This window comes from Gymnogyps californianus, chromosome 2 (genome assembly GCF_018139145.2).
Source record: "Gymnogyps californianus isolate 813 chromosome 2, ASM1813914v2, whole genome shotgun sequence".
NCBI classification, from domain to species: domain Eukaryota; kingdom Metazoa; phylum Chordata; class Aves; order Accipitriformes; family Cathartidae; genus Gymnogyps; species Gymnogyps californianus.
Window position 1 is genome coordinate 50,085,487 of NC_059472.1, and position 13,154 is coordinate 50,098,640.

Below are 13,154 nucleotides of genomic sequence, written 5' to 3' on the forward strand. Positions count from 1 at the left end.
TTTTGAGCAGCATCAGAAACAGAATAGTCTGCATGTGTTGCCTCAAAAATGAAAAACAGCAGGGAAAGGGCTTTCATGCTTCCTTGCACTTCTCAGAGATCCGAAGGGCCACAAATGCATTTCTTCCTCCAAGTGTCACTCTTAAGTTACGCTGTTTATTTCTGGAGCATCACAATTGTCTTGCATCTTCTTAAAAGAAAGACGTCGCTTCGTTCTGCTTTCCTCCCCTTGTCGTATTATCTGGGATTTTAATTCTGTCCTCTCATTTTTTTCAATCGAGAGAGATCTTTTACAACATTTTTTTCAGTAGGGAACGGAATGGGGATTCAGTCCTAATGGGGGTTGAAAGCCATCGGGTGCCAGTGCTGAGCTTGATGTAATAAACTATATTTAAAGTATTACTCATAGGAATTCTGTGAACAGCGAAGCTGCAGCTCATAATTACATGACATTGTTGCTGAAGAATGAACAAACGAACAGCAGAGCTTCAAGAAAGGTAGACCCAGTCCTCCTCACAGCTCCCTTGTGGGGCCCTGATTTTGGAAGGCATTTCAGGGTGTCCTTAGCCGTCGGTACGGTAGAAGTTTAGTCTTCATTTCAATGGGACACTCACAGTACTGACATCATTGTGCATATATTTCCATACCTCACCAAGCTAAGACACAGATGCCTAAAGGAAGGAGGGGCAAGAAGACACCAGAGAAAGCTTCCCCAAAGTTCGTTCTTCCTGATTTTTTTGTTTGTTTTACTGATTGTAGGGCTAAGTATTGATTTTTCAGCTCTGAAATACTGAAGACATAGCATCTTCTTCTGCCGTGTTCTCAATATGCTTAAAAAGAAAAATCACTCCATGATCACATTTTTCCCCTATAAAAATGTGAGCAATTAACACAGCAGGTTCTCAGTTCAATATGTATAATTTATTGTAAAATGTATATAATTGGTTTGGCAGACAGCAAATGCACCAACACAAGCATAAACCTTTTTATGAATCCATATGTAAGACTGGATGTTGATGGATTATTATTACAGCAAGATGTTATGTTAAATAACTGATGCAGATGTACAGTAGCAAATTACTGGTTTTGCCATTTTCATTAAAAAAGGAAACAAACAAAAAAAACCCTATTCACATTTCCATTATTTATTGAAGAATTTTTTTAGTACACTCACTGCTGGAGCATCTGGGTGTATTAAACAACTGAATTCAGTATCACATTAAGCTAAATTGCCCACAATGGGCAGCTGCCTCATTTCACTGTTCTTAAAAGTCCAAAATGTATTTTCTGAACCTGAGGTATTTGTCTCCTTGCCGAAGCGGTGTGCTGGCGAGTATTTCACCGAAGGGAGGGGGAAAGCAGGGGGGGAGCATGTTGCTCTGCTGCCGAGACCCTGGCCAAACTGTGGCCAAAAATTTCCGAGTGCAGGAGAAAGGACAGGAACAGGAGGAGAGGTCAAAACTGCGCTCCCAGCTTCACATGCATGGACCTGGTTTAAAACCCGGTGGCCAAGGAGCATCGCATGCTGTCACTGAGCTGCCGGCACTTATGGGGCTGGGTCTGTGGGGAGAGCTGCCCTCCCAGGTTAGCTCAGCAACCTCTCAAGCCCCCTGGCTCCCAGATATCTATGTGCCATGTAGGGGTATAGAGGCAGCACAGCGCTGCAGCCCCTCGGCCGCTCGCGTGGGCCGCGGGTACCCCCCCGGTGCTGGCTCACAGGCTGGGAGCAGCAGGGTGGTGCAAAGAGGGGTGTGCGTGTGTGTGTCGGGGCAGGGGGGACATGGTGGAGGAGCCACGTGGGTCTGCCCTGCTCACCGTGCCGCACACCCCTGCCCTGTGCTCCTCGGTCCTGCAGGAAGCCCTGAAGCCCCTCAGGAAAAAGCAGAGGCTCCTGCAGCACCTGCCCGGGCTTGGTCCCTGGGGCACATCCAGCAAGGTGGGCAAGACAAGGGGACCCCCCCTCTGTTCCTTCCCTGCCCCATTACTCCTGTGTCTTTTTCCATAGAGACCACAAACAGCTCAGACATTTTCCAGCCTCTCTGGAGGTGTCAGTACTCCTCAGTGGAGTCTCTTCGTGTCATCGATAGGGCTCAAACCCTGATGTCAAAGCCCCTGTGTCCATGCCCGCACCCAGCACCTCCTGTGTCTCACACCAATGCTCCTCCACTTGTGTTCTCCTTTCACATCTTCTTTGGCCTCTCCCTCATCCCGGAGTGGATTTTCCCATTCATTTTCCCACCTTTTATATCGTACTCCTCCCTTAGCCCATTTTTCATCGTCTCTTTCCAGTCATCTGTTTTCTTTCTTCTCCTATAATCCTGTGCATTTGGATAATTTTCATTCGGACTGTTTAACATAACCACTAGATTTGTGTTTTAGCCTTGTTCGGCAGGTTAAAGGCTCCCTTTTCTATCTTATGTTCTGCATTTTCTTCTCCCTCTTAATATGTCAGGGTTTACAGACTTGGGATCCAGCTCGACTTCAGTGGGAAGCTTCACCAGTGATTTCCGTAGGAGCAGGGGCTAAACATTCGGAATGTTCCAATGTGAGAGGGTAAAACTAAGTGTCTGGGTTTGTCTATGGCCAGATTTCCCAAGCTACTCCATGCTTCCAGCACCTCCCAGCTCCAAAGGGACCTGTAAGTAGAAAGAACAACGTTTCTGAAAAGCAGGCCACGTTTCCTTAGGTTACAGATGACGGAGGCAGCATCCTACCTGGTTTGATTCAATGTGTCAGAGCAGGGACCTTATCTCCAATGAGTGTCTGCTAGGCATCGTGCGCAGTCCTTCTGCTACATTTATATTTATCAGTAGTACATTTGGAAGGAAAGAGAAAATCTTTTTTGCCTTCCAACTTCTTTCCAGGGGCAGCTCGTAGAGGTTCACGTGTTTCAGGCAAGCCAGAAATGTCTGTCCCATCACCCAGCTTACACACTCACACATTACCTGACTGTGGTGCTGCGCCACGGTAGTTTTCTGAGAATGTGTATCCTGTAGACATGCTGTGGTCATCCCAAACCAACAGCTATGATGAGTGAAGCCACTCATCCACATAGCTAATCTAACAAAAAAACCCATAACGTACATTCAGTGATATGCTAGCAAATATGCTTTTGCTGGCAGGATTTATTCCATGACCCTGCTCTCCTCAGCCAGGATCCCAAAGCAGGGACTGATGCAAGGGATGCCTGCAGGAAGCCCACTCAACCTCTGCATAACCTGGGATGGCTGCGCTGGCAAAGCACTGCTAACGCAGCCCTGGAAATAGGCAGCCCTGGTTGTTTCCAGCCTTGGTGTGTAGGAAGACAGACTCCCACACTGTGCTCCCATCACATTCAGATCTTTTTTATTCTTCAACTGCAAAACACCGCAGAAAAATAATCCAAACTGATCTCAGGAGTGAAAGAAAAATGGAGCGGCAGCTGTTTTTGAGCGAGGCTCCTTTATCACATGGTGTCTGTTCAAACCCCTTCTGTTCAGTAGGAAACGTCCCACTAGAAAAAGTCCCCCATTTCCAGCTTATCTTTTCTGCAGCTGTCATTGCGCTGCTCATTGTTCATGAAGTTACCGGCACCTGTGTCTCCCCACGATGCGATCTACAGGCTCCCACCGTTTATTTCAATGTAAATATTTTTTTTGTTGAGAAACAAAAGGGCTGGAAAAAGGGAGGTTATGGGAATATTCAGGATGAGATAAGGAATCTGAGGCAGAAAAGAACACACCAATTACCTCAGCTCACACGCTCATCTGCCAGATGAAACCAGTTTTACCGGCTGTTGCCCAAAGGCAAAACACCATAGGGCTTCTGATGTCATGTTGGCCTTTGGTTATGAGCCCGGATAAATGGGTACCTGGCAGAGAGAGAAAAAGGGCTGTGCTGCTTAATGCCAGCTTCATCTATTTATGTTCGTCTAGCATCAATTAAAAATACCTCTGTCTCATTCTGCCTGCCTTCCTGCCTGCCTGCCTGCCTGCTAGTGTGGTATTCGTTTTCTTTCCATAACACTGTAGATTGCCTTGCCTTACAGTTTACAACAGCGAGAGTTGGCATTTGCCTCTGGCAGGGCAGAGGATGAGAAACCATTTCACTTTCATACTACTTTTCCTCCACTCTGTCTCTGCGCAGAGCAGCGAAGGTGTTTGATGTGCCCCTTGTCATGAAGGGGTGATGTACAAGGCCAGGGCTCTTGTTAATTTGCAGTGCTTCAATAGCATTAGCTTTTTCCTTAGGATTTACATTGAATTGGTGGCATTGCTGGGACAATATAGTGCTGTAGATCTGAACTGTGTTCCATGTACTCATCTGTCTTTTTTTCTTTATTATATTAACCTTCTTTTTCCTCCTTTTTTTTCCTTTTTATATCAGCAAGACCCAGTGAAGCAGACTTTATGTTGCAATAATTCTGCATGTTTTGGTTATAAATATCCCGAAGCAAAGTTAAGGTTTTTTTCATATAACTATCAAAGCAAGTGTCTGCTTCAGCACAGAGTGAAAGGGACGTTTTACACATAAAAGCTCATCAGTGGGTGGTAAACAGCTTTCGTCCTAATACGTATTGCAAATATTCTGCTGCGGCACAGACTGAAGGCTTTGGTGAAATTGGTAGCATCTGACTGAGACGCAACAGTTCCCTGTGCTAGTCGCTATCGTGGGAGCCTAACCAGGGTCTGAGCACTCAAGAAATACCCGGAAAATCAAGTCTTTTGCCTGTTGCACTACAAAAGACTCCTCTCACATTTAAAATTTCCAGTTGTCTCCTTGAGAGCAAATAATGCCGCAAAGTAATTTAAAAGCAGAGGAGGTAAAAATCAGTAACTTCAGCAATAGCAGTGTAGACAGTTGCCTCCATCGCAATCTCCCATCTAGATTTGCTGAGCAGACTCATGATTTCAGCGGCTGCCTTGGCAGGTGCCCAGCGTTATGCACCTGAAAGCAGCCAGGCTGGCTGAGAGCAGATGTGCAATGGTTTCAGAAAATCAGGGGTCTTCAAGAGTTCTGAAGTCGATCATCAAAAACTACTAAATATTTCACATTTTTCTCCTTCCTCAGTGTTACACGCCCTCAGAATGGCAAATGCTTCATAAGCTGAAGTCAACACAACAGCACTGCTGTATCACTGGCTTGCAAGAGCATCTATTTGAAGGGATGTTTTAAAGCAGTCTGCAGTGCTGGAAGGCGGCTTTTTCTGTACCGCTTCTAGCAAGGATGTGCTGATCTGAGCACTCGGCGGCATGATTTATTTATTAGAACTTCATACCATTTTTTTTTCTCCCCATTGACACAGGATTAAAATTAAACATCCTTAACTGCATGAGATGAAAATATAGCTTAGCTCATTCAGGTACGTCTGTGTTAGATGATACGTAAGTGATTGCTCTCCGCTAGCTTGATCTTGCATTCGTGTACAGACAAAACTCCCCCGAGATGGCTCGCCCGAGTCGGGATGTTCAGATGAACCGTGACTATGCCTGGAGGTGGCAGCAATTGGACTAGGCCAGGGCAAACCTTTGCAGCCTTTGATTCTCTGAAGACCCCATCAACAGCTGTCATTGATACTAAGGGGGGCTGTCATTAAGGCCGAGGTCCTTGGGAATGCATCGGATTCGTGGCCTCATCATTTCACCTGCTGAGCACAGTGCTGTGCCAACAAACGTTAAAGCTCGATAACTCACCTCTTCACGAGCTGGTGAAGAGGAGATGCATTCTTGGGTCATGCACCTGCCTGGCTGTTGAGCGCTGCTCTCTGGTGGTGCCGAGAGGCCCTGGGGACACCAGTGCTGGAGGAGTCTGGCCAGGCAAGAGGCACCTCCAAGAGTGACTGCGGCATGCTGGGGGTTTTGAAATTGTAGAAGCACTGAAGCAAAACTCGATGCACTGGCAGCAAGTCGGGTTTGCATTCAAAGACCCGTTAGAGGCGTGCTGAGCCGGGGATGGTGCTTCAGCACATGCAGATTTTGCTTGGCCCTCCGAGGAAGCAAGGGAGTGCCAGAGAAGGCTGTGCTGGAGGCACAAGGCAGCCGCCAGCAGCACGGCCTGTGGTCATTTGGGCTGATTCTACTTCGCATTAAGACTTTGCTTGTAGCAGTTACCAAGTCTCAGGCTAAGTGAAATGGTGGTACCTTACAGTGGTCTCACCCCTTAGTGTTGCCTCTCCTGGATACAGTCCAGGCAGACGGAAAATATCTAGCTGGGTGTCCTGCTGCCGGTGCACAGCACAGGGTGGCATCGTGGGGAGCCAAAATGCTGAGAGCAGACCTGGAGACACACAAGGCCCAGGAGAGGGAAGGGAAAGCATCCCCCATCGAAGGTCCACTGTCAGGGAGGCAGCGCCAGCTGCTTTGGGTGCTAGGAAAGGAGCAGGCACGTGCAGAAACCTGGTTGGCAGGGAAGGTGGCAGATGCAGAGCGAAGGGTCTCCCTGCATCCAGCCACTGCCATGGGGACCTGGGTGACCCAGCCCTGAAAAACACTGCTGGGCCAGACCGTGCTGCTGCAAGCAGGTTGCCTTCTGCCACTCCATCGTTAAAGTTTCTCCTGTTCCATCAAGCACGCTTACCCCAGTGTCTGGGCTGACAGGTATGAGTTTGAGTTTGGGGCTCAAACAGGACAGATGATGGGGGAAAAGGGCTCCAGAAGATACCACCGGCTCTTCAGGGAGGTGGTTTGCCTGTGCCTCTGCTTCCCTTGGGGTCTCCACTGCCCTCACAGCTGGGGGGAGAGCAGTGGGAGGTGGTCACCCATCCTGGCTGCGGGTCAAGGGGCCTGCTGGTCTTTTGCTGATGGACGCGGTATGGACAAGTCAGAGTCAGGCAACACTTTGTGGCATACTAGGAGCATGCATGGTGCAGACTTGCTTGGACTGAGTAGAGTCTGAAAGGGCCTTGTCAGGGATGCAAAGGGTTTTTTTGGGGAAAAGTGTTGCCTACGAGGGCCCCTAAGGTTTGCAAAGCGTGGAGGTGAGTATGGTGCTCTGAAAGGAGCGGGAGGGACTGTGGTGGAAAGTGGGCTCTGCCGGCTCTGCCAGGGGGTCTACAGAGCATCCAGCAGACCAGCGCAGATGTGGGCTTCAGGGGAAAGCAGCCCCTGTAGCGTTGTCTAGAAGCTGAATGCTTCCCCGGCAAGGATCATGAAGGAGAGATGAAGTACACTTCTTGCTGGAAATATCATTGAATGCGCAACTTGTTGCCTTTTACGCCAGCTACTTTGAAACACAATCTCATCCTGCATGCAACCAGCTACAAAAGCAAGGTCTACTTTATCCTTCAGACTGCCCAGTTTCCCTCCTTTTATGATAACTAACAAGTGTATCAATTTGTCCATTGCTCTCTGTGCATACGTTACGTGGTGACATACGATGTAGTGACGACACTGAAACCAGCTGCCCTGTGCTCGAGATTCCCCAAGGTCTAGAAAGGTGGCCTGGAATGAAAGCTATCGTCGCAAAGACCTTCACACATGGGTTGGTTGGTTGGTGATTATAGAGTATGAAGGGATGAGCTAGTAGAGCTTGGGCAGTTTTATTGCAAACACTGTGGTCAAGGTTATGCTGTAGATGTTGAGGTGTCCTCATTTATGAAGCTTAAATCACACGGTAGGAGAAGCAGCCATGGTACCAATGCTTGCAGAAGCATAATGTATATGAAAGTATTTCCAGTGTTTCCATCTCCCCAGAAGTAAACAGAAATTAGAATGTGCTCTAAGTTTGCACACACAGAATCATTAACTTTGTATAGTTAGGGACTAGAGGGAGGGAGGGAAGGGGGATTTTTGGTAGTTTTTTTTCTTTTTTTTTTTGCCCTGGGCAGAATTTTCAACATTAACTAATTAATGTTTATAAAGCACTTTGCATATATAGTGCCTTTCATCAGGGGATCTCCGAGTATTAGATTATATTATCTTGAAGGCCCCAGGCCTGTGCATACTAGCCCTATAAAGTATTAGCCTTATAAACTTTAGTAATTCACTTTGGGTTTTTTTCTGGGCTTTTTTTGGTTGGGTTTTTAATCTTCCCTCTTCTGAAAATGTGCCGAGCATTTTGGCTGTGTATGTAAAAAGGCGGTAAAAAGGGTGGTGTCAGCCAGAATGACCATATGAAAAATCAGGGCTCCATAATGCACTTCTCAAATCCTCTAATTGCTGGAGTTGGGGAATAGCAACCGTGCCAAACTTAAATTGAACTATAAATCCAACACGTCAAGTAGGGATCAGGAGGAGGCATCATCACCAGTGGGGGGAAGCAGCTCTGACATTTGCTGTGAATTACCTGGTAATCACAGTGGGGATAGGGAAAGAAAGGGAGACCTCTGATCTCTAGCAGCATCAGGAGGCAAAAGCAAGCTCCAGCATGGGGGCAAGCTGATGGTTCCTGTGTATCGCATTAAGTTTCTGTTACTGGTGGCTAGGAGCTGGCAACCCAAGGGCAGGCATGAAAATGGCCACATTTAGCCCATCTGGAGCGTCTCTGTTGCTGTCACCCTCCCAGGCAGAGGCAGGAGGCAGAGTACCCCAAAGCCACGCCAACAGTAGTGCATCTCCCATGTGTTAAATCTGAAAAGCCTGCTTGGGCGTGGGCTCAGTGGATGACTCAAGCAATTACTTACTTAACAATAGCTGGTTGCGTGAGCTGGCAGGGATGCAGCCAGGTTCACAATGGAAAAAATGTGTGGGCATCTCGGCTTTAGTGAAACACATGGGGAGCAGACTTGCTGCTGCATGCAGGAACTACCAACAGAGAAAGCAAGGCCTTGGGGAGCAGAAACTTGACAGGGACAAGGCAGAGGATGTCTTTGCCCTTACTTGCACGTCTTACAGGTGGAATTCCCCCAGCTGAGTTTAGCTGGGTAAGGGCTGCTGCTCCGAGGGCAAAGACCGAGCAGCTAATCCAGTCTTTCGAAGAGTCAGCGGTATTCAGAAATCAAGAATGGAGCCATCCCGTCCGAGGCCATCTTGCCCAGACCAAAGTACCATTGCAAGCAGTGAAAGTTCACAGCAAAGGGTGGGAAATCCCTCCCCTTCAAAGGAGAAGGGGAGTTCAGCAGGCCGATGGCACATGTAGCTAAAACCAGACAGGTATTTCTTCGTGAAAACAACCTGAGAGCTCTTCCAGAGCCTGCACATACTGAAGAACTTGATGGGGTGCTTGGGATGAGTAAAAATGCTCACTTGCCGCTCGTGGGCTGATGTTCCAAGTCCCAAAATAACCACTGCGTGCAACTCCCAGGGGAGAGGCAGTTGGGAGAAGTTTGCAAGGGGGCTGCGGGGAATGGCTCACCAGCCAGGGTGCAGGCAGCATCTGGACATGGAAAGTCATATCAGGAAACCGAGCAAGCAGGATACACTCGCCAGGCTCGCAATGTGGACAAGAGGCTTGGGAGGCTAAGCCTTGCACCCTGCACTGTGCACTCCTGGTCCCGAGGAAGAGTGGGAACCCCATACAGATCTGGAGGGTGCTCACTGTGTTGACACAGAGCAGCATTCGGATGGAGATGCAGCTGTAGCACAGCTCTTGCTGGCAGGGAGCAGCCAGAGATGGCTTTGCTGTGGAGCTCCACATCCTCTATCCCCTGGAGCCAGCACTGTGAGAGACCAGGAGGCCCACGTGTTGTGTTGGCAGATCTCCTAGGAAGCATGGCCCACATGGGCTGCTCTGTTGTTGCAAGCAAGAGAGGGTTGTGAGGGCCAACTGTGGATTGAGAGCGAAGAGAGAGCTAACTTTCCTCCTCTGGAGACACTACAGCGCAGAATCGGCCTGGGAGCAGCCAGCCTTGCTCCAACAAACAGTGTAGGCTGATGTACCATATGTGACCCTAGTAAGCATTGAGAAGGACTTCTCCTGGTCTTCTCCCTCCCCCTCCGGTAGCTGTGGTTGAAGAGAGACTGGGAGAAGAGGAATCAAAGCAACAACTGCGCTGGAGTATGGCTGGGACTGTCCTCCTGGGCTCTGATGGTGCTCTTTTCCTGGGATCTCCACATGTGCTGGGCTCATTTTGCTCTTTCAGCTTGTCCTGCGCTACACGCACCATGTTTATCTCCCACTAGCAAGTGTGTATTTATATTGGCAAATGAGACCATCTACCAGATAAAGGGCCTCTAACGAGGCAAGCAGGCACGTTTACGAGGTGCCGCTGCCGCTGGCTGTGCGTGTACGCATTATTCTCACCTCTTCTTTGATGTAGACACTTCACTTACGGATCAGGCTAATATGCCTGGTCCTTCAGGCCAGGATACTCCCACACTTGCTTGTTACGCAGCAGGAGGGAGTGCTTGGTGCTATTGGTATTACCTCCAATCTAGGGCAAGAACGAATTAATTCACGCTCCTCAATAGGGAGCGAGGCACCTTTTTCCTTTCACCAAACTCAGGAAGCAGACGTTGCTGCACCAGGCCCCGGGGAGCCCAGAGCCGGGCATGACGGCTCGCAGGTAACCATAAACCGGCTGTGAGTCATTCCTGCCCTGGAAGCTGACCAGCTCCCGCTCGTGAGCCACCGTTGCAAGAGCTACTGCTCCTGTTAGACATGAGTGGTTTCGCTGCCCGCTGGTTGCTGTCCCTGCCCATCGGGTTGGAAGTCACCTGCATTCCTCTTCCACGGGTGGGTGGTACAAGTGCTTCGGAGCAAAACGCGATGCTCGGCTTTGAAGGAGAAAGGCTGTGAGGTTTGACCCATTGCACGGCTGCAGCTCCACCCCTCACCGAAGCAGGTGCACTGCCAACTGCAGACTTCAGCCTCAGCATGTCTGGGAGAACTGGGGCTCTTTGGTTGCTCTTCCCATTTGCATGCAATTCCCTCTAACTCCTGAATGCTCTCCCTGCGACAGGTAATTTGCCTACCTGATGGGAGCTCGGGAAGAGCCATGCAGCCTGGGATTTCCCCACATTTCACACCAATGAGTCCTGACAGGTACGCTCCTGTAACTGTGAGCTGGGATGTAAGAGCAACAAGGGGGCAACACACAAGGATGAGAGTGGCTTCTGCTGAAGCAGAAGAGATGTTGGTCCAGTGCAGGTAGGCAACACTAACGTGCGTGGGCTTGGGAAGACCATCTCGTGGTGCTGTGTAGGTAATCATCCTTGGGAGTCCTCTCCCACGGAGGTCACCCTGCTGGTCCTCCAGTGTGGACAGCTGTAGCTGAGCAGCTGTAGCACAAACGAAGAGCTTGCAAGGACCAACATCGCGGCACTGGCAGTGGCTGAGGGACTCCAGAGGGATAGACAAGAAAGGACTTGCAGCAAAGCTGACTCTGCAAGGCTGAGTTGGGCAAGAGCAGTTTAGATCAGCTATAGATCTAGAGGCCCTCAAGTGAGGCAGGAGACAGAGGAAGCTTCCCTCTCCTGCCAGCACATCCATATTTGGAGGTGTGGGTGAAGGCTGCTCACTGCCTGGGGGCTCAGGCACCAACAAATTGGGCGACTTTTAGTCTAGCACCAGGGAAGTTCGCCACAGCACTCTCCTTCTCAGGTTTTGGGGGGTTTTGGGTGACTTTGGGGGAGGAGGTATTAATTTGTACCCCCAGATAAAATATCTTCAGCTCTGTCTTATAGTGAGCTCTTGCATAGTGTGGAAAGCAATTCATGTCCCTCCAAAACAGGCGTCACGGGCAACTCTCCCTACCTCCAGCAGTGCTGCTTTGGTTTTATGGCCCAGGCTACGTATATCTTTGAACTATTCAAAGTGGTGGCTCTCTCTTATTAAAGTCTGTGGGACAAAATAGAGCCGCCGCTTCCTCACCAGCTATCCACGGGGAGAAGACCACCCCTGGTGCAAGCGGCTGTTGTTCCCCACCGTGGCAAGATGGGCCCTGGGGCTCGGCCGTCCTTCCAGGCAACTCAGCAGGGATGTGAGGGAGCGGCAGCGATGCCCCACAGCAGGGGAGAGCACTGCAATGCGGCAGGCTTAGGGGATTGGGAGGGTGGGATGACAGTCTCAGGCCCTAGCATAGGGAGGATGGGTTCCTATAAGCACGTGTAAGCCTCGACTCCAGCCCGTCAGCACTCTCTCCCCGATGGAGGGCACGCAGCTTCCCCTAGAGCACTGAAAACATGGAGGGAAATACCCTTCAGAAACTGCCCAGATTTCGTATTTGAAATTCAGACCACCAGTCTTGTGATTCCTGGAGATCTGATTCATGCTTTTTGAACATGTGGGTTTGGCAATCCTGTGCTTGCACTTAAAGCCATTTCCCAACCCCTTATTTTCCCCAGAGGTGTTCTTACTTTTCCCTTTTTTACTCTTGTATACATGAAATAAACTGCTCGGGGGTTAGGGGAGTTGTTACCGATAGCAAAACTCATCTATTAAATTCACAGTGAGCTGCTCACTAAACAACAACAAAAAAATCCCCCACAACTTTACAGTCTAAAATAACCACGGCGGGTTGGAGCGACTCCTCCCCGCTCTTGCTTTGCCTTGGGGCGGGATAGACTGGGCGAGGGCTCCTCTCCCCAGGGAGCAGCAGGAAAATGCTGTCCCCCCACCGCAGCCACGCTGGGGGTGGCGGACAAGCCCTGGACCGTCGTGGTGGACGTGACCTGTCTGTCCCCATGTGTTTCTGTGGGAAAGCTGAGCTCCTGCCCCCATCGGCTGCTCTGGGGAGGGAGGTCTGGGGTGCACGCAGGCACGTAAGCCCCTAGGAGAGCATCTGAGGGCCTCTCCTGGGGTCACGAGAAGAGGACGGTTTTGTATTGGGAGATTAAATGTAAGAGTTTTGGACGCATATTCAGTCAGGTAGCAAAAAATCCTGTTTTTTCCTCTCAAACTTTTTTTCATCCAGTTGTGGCAGGGACTGTATCTTTGTCGCCGTAGATATTAATCGGGGCATCAGTGCTACCTTAGCTCAAAGAAACAGTACTAATTGTCTGAAGCCTGTGCTGAGCGCCATTTGTATTCCCATAGACAGCCTGCTGCTGACACGATAGAAGGCAAAACCCCACACCCATGGGAGTGGAGACTGTTTTCCATTCCCTGTGAGGGATCCCTGCCCACTTGAAGACAGAGCAGCCGTCAGGGAGCAAAAGGGAGCCCCACTGCGAGGGAGAGGGTTTGCGGGGTGCCAGCCCCGAATTGGGCGGCAGCATGCTCTGAGTGTGCGGGGCCAGGCATGGGAGGTGCTACGAGATGTGTCCTTGTTGGTGGGTTTGGGACTCGCGGCTTATTTCA